The sequence below is a fragment of the Arvicanthis niloticus genome, chromosome 8 (genome assembly GCF_011762505.2).
Source record: "Arvicanthis niloticus isolate mArvNil1 chromosome 8, mArvNil1.pat.X, whole genome shotgun sequence".
Taxonomy (NCBI): Eukaryota; Metazoa; Chordata; class Mammalia; order Rodentia; family Muridae; genus Arvicanthis; species Arvicanthis niloticus.
Window position 1 is genome coordinate 602058 of NC_047665.1, and position 18198 is coordinate 620255.

The following is an 18198-nucleotide window of genomic DNA, read 5'->3' on the forward strand; positions in this document are numbered from 1 at the left end:
GGTGTGGGCAGCAGGTATGTTCATAGAACAAATAAGTGGAAGGGTTTTGCAATGAAGACACAGAAAAAGTGTTAGCCACACTGAAAGGAAACTCGGAATCTAAATCTGATCCAGGTGGCCCCTTGGCTCAGGCAGAAGCGTGACATGACTAGGAGCAACTGTTCCCAACAGTGGGGACACAAAGACCACTTTCAACCTCAGTCCCATGAGTTAGTTACTCTGTAACTAACTTTCAACCTCAGTCCCATGAGTTAGTTACTCTGATTCCCTGCCCTGGGTAAATAGGTCAGTAGGTAAAGTGCTTGCTGAGTAATTTTGAAGACCTAAAATCAAATCAGATCTCCAACACCCATATGAAAAGCCAGAAGTGATGGCACACACCTGTAGTCCCAGCACTGGGAAGCAAAAACAGACAGATCCCTGCTCTGATCAGTCAGTCCAGTCAGTGAACTCTGAGTTCCGTAACACCCCCTGTCTTAAAACTTAAGGTGGATGAGCCTGGAGAAATGTTTCAGTCAATTAAGATCTCTTACTGATCTTCCAGAGAACCTTAGTTTACTTCCTAGAATCCATATAGTGGCTCACAACCTCCTACAATCCTAGTTCTAGGGGAGCTGATACCCTCTGCTGGCCTCCATGGGTACCCGCACAAAAATGTTACACAGACTCATGCACATACATATGAATGAATGAATGAATGAATGAATGGATATTTTTTAAAAAAATAAAGTGGTTAGTGGCAGAAAACAATGCCTAGACACCTGACACACTTGACTTCAACTTCTGGCCTTCAGATATAAGTGCATATGTATACATTCATGTACCACACATACAAAATTTAAAAAGGAATCAACTAACCCTGTATCAGATGCCTGAGAAACCGGAGCAGAGATCTAATGATGGGTTCCGGGTTAAAAGCTCATTTCATTCTGTGGAGATGGGCTTCTTAAACTCAAGTACAATAGATATCACAGACTACATCAGAGCCCAGCTCTGTCAAATGAATTTAGGAATGTTATTGAATCTGTCTGGGATAACTTTCTTCATCTTGAAATAGAGATACTAGGTGTACCTGCTTTGCACATCTGTTATATAAATTCAATGTGCATCTCTTAGAGCAGCATTTAGTTCCTAGGACCTAGTGAAATGAATTTGAAGAAGCTATGAGTCCATATCGCTTACCATACCTGGCCCAAAAGAGAACTGCACCTGAGAACTGGAATAATGGGAAAAAGAAGAAATGAATGGCAGTTTCTCTAACCTATAGAATCTAATTCTTAGGGCATCCTGAGTAATGAAGAGTGAAATCAAGGAAACTCATAATTTCAGGTTTGTATGTTAACAAGTATTGATTTATCGTATAATGTTCTAAAATAATCACCCAGGTCAAGGCACAGTCTGAAAGGTGTACATGTCTGTCATACCAAAACTGGGAAGCCTGAAGTAGGAGGGTGACAGGTTCAAGCCTAAGGTATACAGAAACTCTGTAACAAAGCAAGACAAAAAGGTGCTAGCTTTTGTCCCAAAAACTTTGCATATAATCATCATTCAATGTCTTTAAAACTCATGAGAAACTGACACACTATTGGCAAAGCAAAATACATGTCTCATCTCAGAGAGAATAAAAGACAGATGAGTTACCATAGCCTAGCAACTTGGATTCATACTACTCTGAATAACATGTAGAAATTGTTTCATAAAGAGGTTTTTATTGCCGAGCGGTGGTGTCGCACGCCTTTAATCCCAGCACTTGGGAGGCAGAGGCAGGCGGATCTCTGAGTTCAAGGCCAGCCCGGTCTACAGAGTGAGTTCCAGGACAGCCAGGGCTACACAGAGAAACCCTGTCTCAAAAAACCAAAAAAAAAAAAAAGAGGTTTTTATATTGTAGTTTTCATTAAATTTGTTTTTGATATTTTTATACATGAATACAATGTATTATGGGCACTCTCATCCCTCGCCCTCTCCTATTTCCCTCCATCCCCTCTCAACAACCCTTTTCTCTTTCTTACATTTGTACTGTTTGTTTGTTTGTTCATTTGTTTTATGACTAACTTTAAATAAGGCCATCTGTGTGGCCAGGGGTTTTGACTCTCTTTCCCCTATCATAAATTTTTTATAGTTCCAGAACAAAAGAAATTCATAAGTTCAGGTGCTCTTCAAACATGTTTGTGGATATACCTTGTATGTTTCAGCAAATGGAAAATCTTTATGGCAGGTCTCAGATGCTATATGGTGACCTTTTAGCTTTTGAATTGGTACAAGCTGATAGCCTTTTGAAAATACATCCCACTTGGGCTGGGAAGATAACTCAGCAGGAAAAGGTGATTGTTACTCTTGATGAGCTGAGTTCAATTCCCAGAGCCTACACAACAAAAGAACGGACCCCACAAGTTGTTCTTTTACTTTCACAGAAGCACAATAACATGTACATGCTTCCCTGGTTTCCATATACACTAAATAAATGTAATAAATGTTAAAACAAACAAGCAAAGATTTTATCTGGGAATCACAAGAATATTAGGTCAGACGCAGAGGTGGGCAGTTAATGGCTATTAAGGTTACCAAAATAATTGACTCAGAGCCTGGAACTTTCTAGCTCCACAATCATGGCATTCTAGTCAGTCAACTCTGGAGATCTTCAATAGGGCTGTGGGTTTTTTCTGGAAATTTTAGTTGATACTATTATATAAGGAAAATATGGAATAAAATGTAAGTGATGAATTCTGGTGTTAGGGTTTTACTAAAATAGCCATATATTTCTAAATCTATGAGACAAAACCATTGTAAGGAAGTATGTGTTGCTCTGACCATGAAAAACTTGGCTTTGTGTATTAGGATAAAAAAAAATAAACATTGAAAATATAAGAATCAAGGAAAATAATAATCAATAAAAATATAAGAATTAATTAATTAATTAAAAATCTGTACTATTCCCAAGCCTTTGCTTAAAGTAATTCTTATGAAATAGGAAAACAAAACAAAAACCCTGATTATTTTTAGATAATGGCAAATCAAAATGTACATAAGAGATATAAAATCAATGGCCTGGAATTGGAGAAGCAGTTTTGGTCTGTTTTAGTGAGTTCCATTTCATATGCTAATTAAAATCTAAAAAGAAAAATATTATTTATCCTAATTAGTTACGAATGCTTATTAAGAATGCATTGATACAACTAGAATTTAATAAGAATTGTAGAATTTGAGCTGATCATTATTTTTACATGATGACATAAGAAATACTTTCCTACTAAAAATAAAATTACATGAATTTATAGAATAATCTGGAGCAGAAGGTAGTAATTCATGTGACTTTTCATCTTGGCAGATGGGTTAGCACTTTAAGTCACATTTCTTTCTAGAATTTCAGTGTTAAATGTGAGCTTTCCATAAATAACATGAGTGATGTTAACTTTTCCTTTGGCTCTTTATAATGTGGCATTGTGTTCTTAAACATACATGAGTGTGTTCTCTGTGGCCCCAAGGCCATTGCCTCATAGCCCTGAGTCTCAGCTTTCCTACCTGAAAAGGTTGGTAAGAAAGATACAAAAAATCTTGTGCGTGAAGCATTCAGAATGTCTTCGATAATGCCAGAGCAAACTTCTCTCCCTTGTCCTGTTTTCCTGTAACATTGCTAGGAATCCCTGTCCTTCCCTCTATGGAGCAATGAATCATCTATTAATCATTGGTGAATATCCAAGACACATCTCCTATAATACTTTCCTTGGCTGGTGCAGTCAGCAGGTAGAACACAGCCAAACCTCTCACAGCTGGATGGTATGACATGGCCTGCTCTGCAAACCATATCTCTTTCTTGGATCAAATTTCTTAAAGCTAAGATCTGTTGAATAAAAAGAGAAAAGTTGTTTGGCTTATGTATTCAGGCTCTCCAGAGGAAAAAAAACCCATAAGAGATATTCAGGTAAACATATATTATATACATAAATACAAAGTCACGTGATTAGAGAGGCAAGAAGGTCCCACATTTGGCCTTCTGCAAGCTGAAGGCCCAGAAAAGCTAGGGGCTTTGTCCTGTGGTGTAGTCCAAAACCAACTATCTGGAGAATGGGGAAACTTATGGTCTCAGCCCAAATTAGAAGTTTCAAGAAGTAGGTACAAAGATATCTAAGGACTAAGGGAAGAAGGCAGAAGATGGGTGTTAGCTTAAGCAAAGAGCAAATTCATGATTTCTAGGGACTGGATAATGCCTACTTGCATTGTAGAGACTAATCTTTGCTCTATCTAACTGTTCAAATGCCCTTGGATGAATACTGGTATCACCCATGTTCCTGGTTCTCAGGCCTTTTAGGATAGACTGGGATTCACAGTTCTAACAGTTCTGGCTGTTCATCTTGTAGACCCACCAGGAGGATTTCTTACCCGCTAAGGGCACATGAGTCAATTGCCTGTAATAAATATCATCATATACTTACGTATATCATATATGTTATACATAATGTACATTTAAAATGAATGCATTATACATATATATTGTTGTTTCTATTATTTTGGAGTACCTTAAAACAAAAAATAGTCTTATTTACAATTAAGAAAACTAAAGCAAGGCAAAAGAACATAACTATTCAGTTATATTTTAAATATGAAGTCAAAGAGAGCCTCTTTTAAGGAGGTAACTTTGAGGCAGAAGTTGGAGTGAAATGAGAGATAAGCTATTCAATAACTAAAGTAAAAACATTTCTAGCCAAAGAAACACTAAGTACAGGAACCATGAGGTACAAGCAAGACTGAAGTCCTTTGTCCTTTTAGTAAATACCATAAATTATATTTAGTTAGCAAGGAAAAGGAAATACTATGAGGAGATACTATGAAGACCACTTCCTGTAAAGGAATTTTAATCCAGCAACATAGCTGCTCTACAAGGGATCACATTCAAAGACCTTCTAGGAATGACACACCTTTAATACCTCTGGCTAGAATACAAATATGCCTTTAGTACACACCTTTAATCCCAAACAATGTAGGTAAGGTTACTTTGTAGAAGGAAGCAGCCATGTTTGAAAGTGAAGTACAGACAAAGAGATGACTCAGAGAAAGATTTGGCAGAATGAGTCAGAGATAGGATACACCCTACTCTCACAAGAACAATCTCTGCCAATGTGTGAACCCCAGACCATCTTTGTTTCAGGCCAGTCTCTCCTGAAGGCAGACGGAAAAGTTTCAGAACTATGTGAAATCTTTCTCTCTAGGAAACAAGCTCCTTCCTCTAATAACAGGCTCCAGGGCTTTTCCCTTTCTCAGCAGGAGATTCTGGGGGGAATTCAGATTTCTTGGGGCCCGTCATTTCAAATGTTTGATAGCCAACTAGAAGGACATAAGTATGTCCTTATACATTTTTATTCCTTTTAAGATGACTACAAAAATGCAAGATTTTAGTTCTTCAGAATTGTAATACAGCATGACTTGCCATTTGAAAATTATTTAAATATTAAAGAAGTTAGCAGGAGATTGGATTTGAAAATAGGGAATCCACAGTCCTCGGGATTCTCTTTTATTGCCAGTCAGTAAAGGTGCTTTCGTTAAACACACTTGTGTTCTAAGTGTGACCTTGGAGGACTTGAGCCACTTGTTAGTACTTTCCACTCATGCAACTGTATCAAAAATACTTAAAGCTTTCTGAGACATGTTTAATTAAAAATAATCTTAGTGCCCTAAAGAAGCAATGAATGAATTGAAAATAACAAATGGTGGGGCAGGAGAGATACTCAGTCATTGAAAGTACTTGCTCTTCCAAAGGACCTGATTCCATTTCTAGAACTCACTATAAGTGGCTTACAACTGCTTGTAATTCCAGCTCCAGGGGATTTGTGTATTCTAGGAATACACACACACACACACACACACACACACACACACACACTAAATACAAATAAATAAATAAAAATTTTAAAATCCTGCTTTTCTTTCTCAGTCTTTTGTTATTCCACTCCTTTATGACGTTATCTCTGAGTAAAAAGGCCCCAGTTATGATGGCAAGGGGACCAGCTGGAAGCCGGAAAGCTAACCTGTCCTTCTAGGGTCATTTCCTCTTTCTTAGAATCTAACTGTCTTTGTTCTTTGTAAATTGTGATCTTGGCACAATTTATACATCGATGAAACAACTGGAATAATTTATGTCTGGCTTTGGAGACAAGCATATTTGGTTTTGGTGCTGCTTTACTAACTTCTGTTTCATGAAAATAATCATATAGGCTGTTTTCAAATATTCTCAGGCCTTTAAACACTTGTGCACAATTACAGACACCTTTGTATTATCACACACCAAGCTAACATACCTTTGTGAAAATTAACATCAAGGCAACACGGCCACAGCCAATGAGCCCGATGTAAATCCAATATACAGTCCCTGACGCAAATAAGCTGGAATTGAGGATCCTGACCTCCTTCTTGGGTTTGCTCTCGCAGACATATCCTCAGAGATTATGCCAGACCTCACCATTTGTCTCTGCCAGCCTCCTCTGGAGGATTTCCACCTGAGACATTTCAGGGTCCTTTATCTCTTTGGAAAATCCCCAGACAATCCCATGGATAAAAAGCACCTGCTGGCCTAGAGGGCATGTCAAGCAGACGAAGAAAACATCAGAGCTTCTGGTGGGTTCTAGTCCTCATGTTACCACACCTGTCTTCACTGCAGGCTCGAGGTCTGTGTGGCTGCTGTCTCATAGTGTACATTTCTCCTCAGATGCTTCATGCACCACAGATTCTTCTTTATTTGATAACTCCGTGCCTTCTCAAAACACCCAAATGCCTAGGATGCAGTATTGCATAAAACAGTGTTTGGTACTGAAACTCCAAGGAAGTTTTTCTCTGCTTCAGAGCATGGCATAATTTCAGTTCCCATTTAAAAGAGTCCAAGTGTACTCAGAATAAGCTATTCAACCTTGTCCTCTCTCAAAATTGTACATTGAAAAACTGGGGTTCCACTGGTGGGTGATTCCAAGCCCTTTCCCTTGGTCAGTAGTAGCCATGCTTGTCGAGGCAGGAATGACTTCTCTCCTGCCTTTCCAGTTGTTTCTATAGCTTTGCCAGGCAAATCTTTTTATATAGGGCTTATCTTCTTCATTTGGCAGCATGAATCCCTGTAATCCATTCACTAAGTCCTGAGATTCAATTTCTTACGTCTCCAGTGAAATCATATATATTTTATTCAGCACTGTCATCATAGGCATCATGAATTAGAACCCAGAAGTTTCAGCACCTCTTCCTCCTTCGACTCCTCACAATGCTCCTCACATTCACTGTTCACCCTTCTACTGAAGCATCTGCACGAGGCTTCCATTCTCAGATTTCCAAGCATACCGCTGAAGGGACTTGCTAGTTTTGTGGATTCGAGTACCTCAGGCTGCCCTCAAACTCACTATACAACTGAAACTAGTCCTGATCCTCCTGCCTCCACCTCCCTGTTGTTAGGATTATAGGCATACACCACAATACCCAGCTCTCAAGAGGACACTTTAATCTGCTACTTCATCTTCTTACTTGCATTTGTTTCATACTACAAAAGATAACTGTTCATCTTGAATAAAAAAAAATAACCTCAGTTTCTCCTTTTATAAGATAATTAATGATATCCTCTATGTTAGCCAACACAGGTTCAGCTGTTATTTTTTTAAAAATCAAAACCCTGTAGCTTAAATAAAATATAAATTATTTTCTCTACCAGGTATCTGAGAAAGGGAATGCAGAGCTGACAGGAATACCACAACAATAGGGGCCCAGGTTCCACCTGCCTTCTGCTCCCTGATGTATTTCTAGCATCTGTATAACTTCCATGTTTCTAGGTCTGTATTCCAGGTGGAATGAAGTAAAGATTTACTTTCAAAGTAAAGCTTTCAGATTTTAGTTACCCAGCTGTAGACATCCAGGAAATGCATCTTTGACTGAGAGGCTGTGTGACTGGCTGAACTAAGAGGTTCCGTGACCAAAGGAAAACCAGGAAGTTGAATGTTTGTCTATAATACACGGTTACTTTTACATTTTATGTGGGCTATGGAGATATGGAGATAAAATTCATGGCTCTGTGGACTTTGGAAACTTTCTAGTTCCTGTATTGGGACACTGGATGGAATTAGTTCCCTTGGAATTCTTTTTGCTATTTAACTTTGTGGTCTCCCAAAGAACCCCAAGTCTGTGAAGTCAGCCTCAAAATGGGCTCCTGAGACAACAGTGAGTCTGTAGTACAGAGAATCACTTAATGAGACATGCCAACAAGTTCTTTGTTTCATTAATGCCTTGCGGTTTTGTCATCTCCGATGTTTGTCACTTTGTGACATGAGTTTTTAATCCAATTTATAATCCTATTTGCTTTTCTTAGTTTTTCATTCAAGCAAAAAATAAGAAAACAACAGAAATGCTGACTGTTTAGTGACAGAAAGATAGCCTGTACTGTCAATTAAACTTAGATTCCATTTCTCTGGCCAAGAGCCAAGGCATAACAATTATAGTTTATTTTCTAAAGCCATCTTTATAAGACAGAGTTTTGCCCACAACATACTACTATAAGCCCTTCATAAATCTTCTAAAGAACAAGGCAGCAAGCTAGCATGTTCATTTTCTCAGCTGATATGAAGGCAGCTGCTTTCAGAGAGATCTATTTGTGACCCTGGAAGTTTGAAAGCCAATCATTCTTAAATGGAAAAAAATACAAAAAGCCAAATTGTAGGAAAGTCACCATGCCCTAATGTTACTAGCTGCCTACTTCCAAAATTTAACACCAATATTTTCTATCTAGAAGACAGCTGTGTGTGTGTGCTGTTAACAACATCCATGTTGGCCTCTTGGCTCTACCTAACCAGAAAATAGCCTTGGTTTTTAGGTCAATACAATTTTTAGGTCAATTGACAATTGGCAAAGTATTTTTCCAAAAGATTAAAAATAGATGATTCCTTCTGTGAACTAAGAGATAAGGGCCAGAAAGTAACTGGCTCAGAGCTGTTTTGGTAGATATAGAGTTTCTGAGACCCTTTGCTCCCAAGAAAGACCTCACTCTCAGAGACACCCCAGTGTTCAAGAAGTAAATGACACTACAGAAGTTGCGCAACTCTGTAGAAAATATAGAAAGAAAACTCTGAAGGAATTATGGACAGGAACTTTCATCTGCTGCCCATTCACAGAAAGCAGGATAGTGAGACACACAAACAAAGACACTCACTCACAGGCAGCCTACATAGGACAACTGGAAGCTGAAGGCAGTGACAAGTGTCTCCTGTTTCTGCTGATAGGAATCTTTTTTACTTAGGCAATAAATTACCTCACATTAAAGTAGCAAATATTCAAGGCTGATAGTTGTTGGATTCTTCTTTGATTTTTTAGTTAAAATATAGAAAAATGATAACAAATAATCCCACAGGGCATGGACAATGTTGTAATTTGAATAAAATGCCCCATGGGCTTGTGCATTTGAGAACTTGTCCACTTTCCCCATCACTGCCCCAGCTGGCAATTTCTACATTTTTTTTTCAGTTTATGGAACCTTCAGGAAGTGAAGCTTTGCTAGAAAAGGTGGGTTAATTGAGGCATGGCTTGAGACTTTGCAGCTTGGTCCCACTTACTTGTTGTCTGTTTTCTGACTTCCTCGTGTTCCTGCTACCATGCCTTGTCTGCCATGCTGGACTATATAACTTCTTAAATCAAAAGCCAGAATAAGTCCTTTTCCTTTAGTTGCTTCCTGACAGATTTGGTCACAGTAAAAAGAAAATACAGAGTGGAAACAACCAATCAGTACTAAGGTCTGGGTTTATCTCAAATGCTAGGGCACAAGTTGAAGCAATGCCACAGAAAGACTGATGATGCTATAAAAAAATTATCTCCAGTGCGACTTTGAAGGGGCTCTCAAGACTGGATGAATTTTGCTGTAAAGCCTCGAAAACAGTCACCAAATTGAAATATGTAAGAATATACCAAAATAGCTGGCTGCAAATGTCACGCCAACAATAAAGGAAGATCTCCCCTTACTCAGGAAAAGAAATGACATTCATAAAAACAAATGTTAATGTAAGAAAGCAAAAATATATGGTTACCACTTTCAGACCAAGACAGCTCAGCTGATTTGAATAGTTTGGTTCTAATATAAAGAATTCATACAGGCTTTGCAACCACTTCCACCATTATCTCTGCTCTTTAGTGGTTTTTTCCTTGGGTTTAGTTCTGAAAATGAGAATTTATCCTCCACCCTCCCTCTGCTCGCTATGCTTTTGCCTATAATGCAAGCATGACATGACCCAGATTTTCTTGTCTACTCTTCCCCCTGAACCCTGAGAGCATTGAGTGTCAACAAGACAGAATTGCTTGGTTTAGAGGCAAACATGACCATTCTTCCTCCCTCAGACTTTCAATGTATCATGTGTTGCCCGTGTCCTTAATTCTGAATGACAATTCTACAGTTTCTGTTTATTTATTCTGTTTTATTTTGTTTTTCTTTGGGGTCAAGAGGAATTGAAGCCAAATTTTTGTGCATGCCAGGCAAGGTAAATGTTCTGCCACTGAGATACATCTCAGGTTTTTGCTTTGCTTGTTTTTGTTTTGTTTTGCTTGGAAGAAGGCCTTTCCTTTTCGTTTTCCTTTTCTTTCTTTTTTTATTTCTTTTTTGAGACAGTATCTTGCTATGTGACCCAAGCTAGTCTCAAAATCATGATTCTTCTGCTTTAGACTCCTAAGTGTTAGGATTACAGGCATGTCTACCAAGTCCTGGATGGGTTTTTGCTGTGTTCTAATCTAAACAGCTGTAGCAGAGTTTCCAGGATCACAGCAAAGATGGCTGAATACTGGTTGCAACTTTCCCTGGCTAACTATCATCCATTTCTGCCTGATTTGTCTACATTTTTACCCTGTCAAATATCTGTCACACTCTCCACTCCTGTGAATCAGAAAATGAGCAAGAGAACATTCGTATTTTGATAAATAATTCCAACTGTTAAGAAAAACACTCATAAAGCTAATACCCATTAAAGATACATTAGCCAAATGTTTTTTACCTAAGAAAACCATTTCAAAGGCTTTGAGTCAGCCATTGAATGGGTTAGTATGTGTATTTTAAAGTCACTCAAGTGATTCTGGCATATATCCAAGATTGAGAAGCACTGCTCACTCATTTCGTTGCCCACCTGACAACTAGGGAATCTGAACCAAGCAAAATCTCTCTCCTCTCCCTGCTGCTCTCTCCCCCTCTTCATCTCTATTTCTCCCTTGCTTCCCCTCTACCCTTCTCTTTCTCCCTCTCTCTCATGTCTCTCCCTCTAACTCCCTCTGCTGTCTCCTATAGATTAAATATGAATCTTATTCAAAGTATAAAATTTCAATACATCACTAGATTCTCTCACAAGGCTCAGATGAAGGGTTAAAAAGATTTTTCTAAGCAAATGGACCCAAGAAAAAAGCTGGTGTAGCCATTCTAATAGCTAACAAAATAGACTTCAAACCAAAATTAGTAAAAAAAAAAAAAAAAAAAAAAAAAATAGGGAAGGACACTTCATACTCATCAAAGAAAAACCTACCAAGATGATTTTCAATTCTAAATATCTATGTCCCAAACACAGGGGCACCCACGTTTGTAAAGGAAACTTAAATCACACATGGGTAGTAGGAAACTTCAATACCTGACTCTCACCAAAGGACAGGTCATCCACACAAAAACTAAACAGAAATACTGAAGCAAACACATGTTATTGAATCAAATGGACCTAACAGATATCTACAGAACATTTCACCCAAAAACAAAACACAAAAGGATATACCTTCTTCTCAGCACCTCAAGAAACATTCTCCAAAATTGACTACATACTTACTTGTGCTCAGATATCTTGTTTCTGTCTTGTCACATCTTCCTAGGCAAATCTCCTGTGCCTAGCACTATCCCAGAATCCTTTCTGCCTCCCAGATGTTCCACCTACTATTTCCTGCCTAAGCCATAGGCCATCAAAGTTATTATTGACAGGTGCCACATCCATATAGACAAGATATTTTTCCCTACAAAATCTCAAAGAAATGAATAATTTTCTCAATAGACACCACTTACTGAAATTAAATCATGATTAGATAAACAATTTAAATAGACCTAAGACCCTTAAGAAAATAGAAGCAGTTATTAAAAGTCTTCCAACTCCTCCCCCCAAAAAGGCCCAGACCCAGACAGATTTAATACAGAATTCTACTAGACTTTTAAAGAAGAGCTAATGCCAATACACCTCGAATTATTTCACAAAATAGAAACAGAAGGAACATTGAAATTTTTTATGAGGCCACAGTCACCCTGATACTCAAACCTCACAAAGATTCAACAAAGTTTACAGATTAATTTTCCCCATTAATTTTACATGAATATAGATGTAAAATACTCAATAAAATACTTGCAAACTAAATCCAAGAACACATTTTTAAAATTCTGATCTTTTAGTACAGTGCAGCTTTTAAATAATTTTTTTGTTCTTTAAGAATTTTATACATGCATGCAATGTTTCTTGATCATATCCACTATTGCTTAATGTCTCTAACTCCCTCTGGGTCCTCTCTACCACATCCCATGCCATGAGTCCAATTCATGCTGCTAATATGCACTAGAGCATGGGCAACATACCAGTAACTATATTCCCAAAAAATAATGACCCTGCTTACCCCCAGTAGCCATCTAAAGGTTTAGGCCTTGCAAGCTCCTCTCCCATACAAGTTAGAATTTTGACTGGGCTTGATCTTGGGCAGATTGCATGCAGGTAATCTCAACCGTTGAGAGTTCATGAGTGCAATTAGTCCTGCCATGTCTAGAAGACCACATTTTATGGCACTTCTCCTCATCCACCGGCTCAAATTCACATTCCTCTCTTCTGTGATGTTTCCTGAGCCTAGGGAATGAATACAGATGTTTCATTTAGGAGTGAGCACTCAGGGTCATGTATTGTCAACAATTTGAACAGTTATGAGGCTCTGCATTAAGTGCTACCCACTGCAGACAGAAGCTTCTCTGACCAAGGTTGGGAGCAGCACAGAGAGGGTTGCTGGCACAGCTGTGCTGAATGAAGTTCTCAGATCTTTCTGGCTGAAGCAGGTTCCTTTTGATGCCATGACTGAAGATCAAAGAGTGGGGGCCTTGGTTGTGACATATGGGAAAATTGTGAGAATGTTCTTTCTGATGATTCCCTTGGACCCAGGAGGCTGGTGGAGATGGGAGAGGGCTTCCTGCTGGGCTCCGATTCTCCATTCTCCTGCTTGCTTCTTTCTCTAAGGAATTCCTTTAAAGGAGTTTTGTTATTATTTTATCCTTTTGGTTTTTAGCTGCATGTCTTTGTTTTAAGATACACGGATTTGTTAAAGAAATTTTATTTGACTCTTGCCTTTTTGTAAAATTAATTATTTTAATATAAATGTAACTGTAAATATGACAGCTGTTATATTTGTTATAACAGCTGTTTCCTTTGTTAGTTCCCAATAACCACACTCCCTCCCTCTCTCTCCTTTCCCTGGCTATCAGAAGTTTCTGCCCTATTTTCTCTTCTGCCCAGCCATTGGATGACCAGCATTTATTGTCAAGGCAGAGAATAAATGGTAAGAACTGTTTACACAAACTTGAGATAGGACATTCTAGACACAAGCATTACAGTGCCAAGCCCAGACTGAAACAAGACATGAGGGCAGAGAAATTAGCATTTGAATAACACAAAGATAACCTCTACACAGTACACAAGAAACATTATGCCTACACCTTTTCATCCAATTTTATGATCTCTGCATTTTCATTAGTGGGACTAGGTCTTAACATAATGAAGCTGGTAATAAGAGTGGTTTTTAATTTACTATCATGATTTCTGTTTACCTCTTGCTTGTTATTTTTCTACTACTTTAAAATTTAGTGTTTTTAATCACAGTTTTTTCTGTCCTGTTGGTTGGTAATAACTTTTTAAAAATATTGTGTCTAGTCTTGTACCAGTTAAGACTCAATAAAAAAAAATTGATGTTTGTGAGTGTGTTATAGTAATGGGGTTTTTAGTTATTCCTTTTGGTTTTATGAGGCCCAAGCTGATCTCAAAGTCAATTGATATATAGACAAAGTTGATCTTGAGTTCCTGATCTCCCTACCTCTAGAGCACCTTTCAAGTGCTCTGATAACCAGAATGGACCACCATGTATAATTTTATTATTCTTGGTACAGGGAGTCCACAGGATAGTCAGTAAAGACAGATATATGACATAAAGTAAAATTAAAACGATAAGCTATGTATCATAAGCATAATCTGAAATCTCTGAGGATACAGTCTGTATTGGTTTTTACTGCTATAATTTTAAGGTGCATCTGCTGCAGGCAAAATCTGAGGTCTTTTCACATATACATGGCCTACAAATTTCAAGAAACGTCCATGGAGGGTGAAATTGTTGCAGCCATTGTTCTTAATTGAGATGCATGACAACAACAGCATATATAACCTATAGTGGAATGAACAAAAGAATGACATGTGACAGTGGGCAGGATGATTCTCAAGCCCTGTATACAAGAGACCTAACTACATATCTATCCACTAATTAAATCAAATCCCTCATTCCACAGCTTTACACCTTTTGAGACTCTTTGGAGCCTAATAGACCCTCTGTTTATAGCTGTGCTATTCTATTTTTAGTACTGATAACACAGGAAAGACTCTGTGGCATGATTATCTTAATATACAAAAGCATCTGTGCTTATCAAGAGTAGTTTTCCATATGTCCTCTCCTTTATGTGATAGCCAGTAAAGGTCAATTTCTGTCAATTTTAGAAGAGAAGGAATAGTCAAAGCAGCTCAGTACTGGGTCCAGAACCATGGAGGGAAGAAAGAGAACAAGGCCAGAGGGGCGGAGTCCACACCACTGGTTGCTAGGCATCAACAAAATCCTCAAGCCCCAAATGAAGAAAATTAACTGTAAAGCCACTAACTAAATCAAAACCTCATTCCACAGCCTTTACCCCAGAAGTCTGAACTAGACTCTCTGGAGGTGGGGGCAGGACTCTGGAAAGTTTAAGCCTTATATTATTGTGAAGTTCACCAAAGTTGAGGGAAAACAGGCAGGACTATCATGAAGAATTACAAGGACAGCCTGGGGTCAAATGGTAAAAGTTTTGGTGATTGGTGATTGGGGTGGTAAATCTCATTAGTATGTGAAAACCAACTGGAACCCAGATCCTCCCACACAGCTCTCTCTCTCTCTCTCTCTCTCTCTCTCTCTCTCTGTGTGTGTGTGTGTGTGTGTGTGTGTGTGTGTGTGTGTGTGTGTGTGTGTGTTGAGAACCTGCACTTCGCCTCAACGCTTTTGGGCTAAGTGCTCTGGTCAAGAGAGAGAGTGGGGCTCTTGGGGCAAGAGACGTGAAGAATGGAGACAAGACAGGGTGTGATCAAGTCTCTTACCAAGTCTCAAGTCTCAATCTCTAGTCTTCTTTCTCAAGTCTCTTTTATCAAGTCTCCTCTATTGAAGGGAATTCTGAGGTATTTATACGCTTTTGCCACGTGCCTTGTAGGCGCGTGGATATCATGTGCCTTGCAGGTGTTGATATGACGTAAGCCTTACAGGCGCCTATAGCGTGGATAGCACGTGCACCGTGCGCCTTGCAGGCTTGGATACCACGTGCGCCTTACAGGCAGATATGGCCTGGATAGCACGTGGACAGCACGTGAACCGCATGCCTTGCAGGTGTGGCTACCACGTGCGCCTTGCAGCTAGGGGCAGTAAACAGCAACACAAAATATGTGGGATGTCAGAGTGTGCTTCAGCTGTTGTAGGCTATTGAAAACTAAATCTCTTATCAGGGTATATGGTTCCAGATGGCTGCAAAGATAATCTAGCCGCTTTCTGCTAAAAGTCGGCTCCCAACATGTGTGTGTGTGTGTGTGTGTGTGTGTGTGTGTGTGTGTGTGTGTGCATCATTCCAAATTTGATTAACGCAGCTCCAAGAAACATTTATTCTTTGCACCATAAAGGATTGCCAAAGAATTTCTTTTGGTAGTCCTTTGCCTCATTGTAACATCTTAATTCTCCAAATATCTAAGCATTTATTTCAAATTTTCTAGGCAGATTACTGCTCTCTTAATCCTTATTTGTTTAGCCATCAGCCAGTTATGGGCCTTTTTATTTTCTCATTAAGAATATAATCTAATAATATAGTTTCTTTTTTGAATGCATCTTTATCTCCCAGTAGAAAAACATCACGCTCTTTTTTTCTATTTTTAATGTTTTGCTTAAAGCAAATTCAATAATAGTCTTGATAGCATTTCAGAAAGCACCTTAGAGGTCTGAATATGTGTGCATTTTGATGAGTTCTGAAGGGATTTTTTGTTGTTGTTGTTGTTCTCTCTACAAAGAAATTGGGTATTTTGTGGTTTTTTTTTTTCTTAAAGCTCTCATGAGAGAACATACTTGCTTTCTCAAGTTTATATCCTAAAATTCCTGAGGAATTAATAAAATAAAATCCTGTAAAATAGCCTATGAGTCCCCCAGTGTGATACACAATCCAGGTGTACCTGCCTCTGACACACAAAGGCTTTAGTGAGGAGCCCTCTTCTTGATAGGACGATCTCTCTGTCATCTAGGTGCAGGAGATGACACAGTTCTCTCAGTAGGAACCTGATTAGGCTGAAGTGGGGGAGTTGACAAGCTGTTCTTGGTGAGAACATGATTAGACTGGCACACAAGTCTGCTGTGGTAATACAGACAGACAGAATGGCAGTAATAGCAGGTTTTAGCTCTCATGTTTCTAAGAAAGAAGACAAACTAATGACTGTCAAATCATGGCTCTGTTGTCTAAGTTACCATTGATAGTAGGGAGAATTACATTTAAATTTTTTTAATTGCATGCAGTTGTATGATATCACCAAATGAGTGTTTCCATTACAACCAAAGGCTCCTCTGTGGTGGCTCTTCCTTTTCAAGGGGCTCTTCCTCTCTCTGTACAGGATCTTTGATAACAATGTGGAACCCACAGAGAGAAAAGGGAATTTGTTGACTACAGTTTTCTCAAGCACAGTCACTGAAAAAAAATATTTTCCAATTGCATTCAGTAGGAGATGATTCATAGAATTTGGCAAAATTAAATTTTCACCCAGAAGAGCAGCATGTCCATCATCAGGCAAGTTTTCTGTGATGCCTTTGGACCTTCCCTCAAAATGATAACAGTGTTTAGCTTGTAATTTATGTGCCCAGCATGACCCCCAGACCGCTTTTGTCTTAGTCACTGTTTTTTTGCTGTGAGAAGACATCATGACCAAAGCATATTTTAAGAGAAAGCATTGAATTTGGAGCTGGCTTAGTTTCAGAGGTTTAGTCTATTATCATCATGGCAGGAAGCATGGTGGCATGAAGGCAGACACTGGAGCAGTAGCTGAGAAAGACTCTGGACTTGGAATGTGCTTTTGAAACCTCACATCTCACACCCAGTGACATATTTCCTCTAGCAAGACCAAATCTCTTAATCTTTCTAATCCTTTCCAATACTGCCATTCTCTGGTGACTAAGTGTTCAAATATATGTACCTATGGGAGCCATTTTTATTCAAGCCAGCATACCTTCCTTCCCTGCATTTGTCCCATTTGCCTCCTGAGACAATTTTTCTTTCATTTCATATATGCATACATGACTTTATGTAACTATATAAAATTTAAGAGCCACAAATGAGACAATTTTTCTTTCATTTCATATATGCATACATGACTTTATGTAACTATATAAAATTTAAGAGCCACAAATGAGACAATTTTTCTTTCATTTCATATATGCATACATGACTTTATGTAACTATATAAAATTTAAGAGCCACAAATGAGAGAAAATATATGAAACTTGTCTTTCCAAAATTGGCTTCATTCAATTAATATGACTATCTCTGGGTGTATCCATTTTCCTACAAATGACAACACATCATTCTTCTTTATATGTATGAACCATTTTATTTCTCTATTAATAGAACATATATTGATGGTAAAACTTAGCTACTGTGTTTCTGTAACTCATTGACTTTGAGTTATGCTCTAAATTAGAAAACACAGATTTCTAATTTATTATGTAAGAAATATTTTAATGCAAATAATGGACCCTTCTCTAACACAGAACACTAGCAAAATATACTTATTCAAGCTATCCTAAGAATCCTACATTCTAAAATTGCTCGTGAGTTTTGGATATGAGTAGCCCAGTTCTGAAAATCAAGCTTATCTTTGTTTCTCACTCACTAAAAGA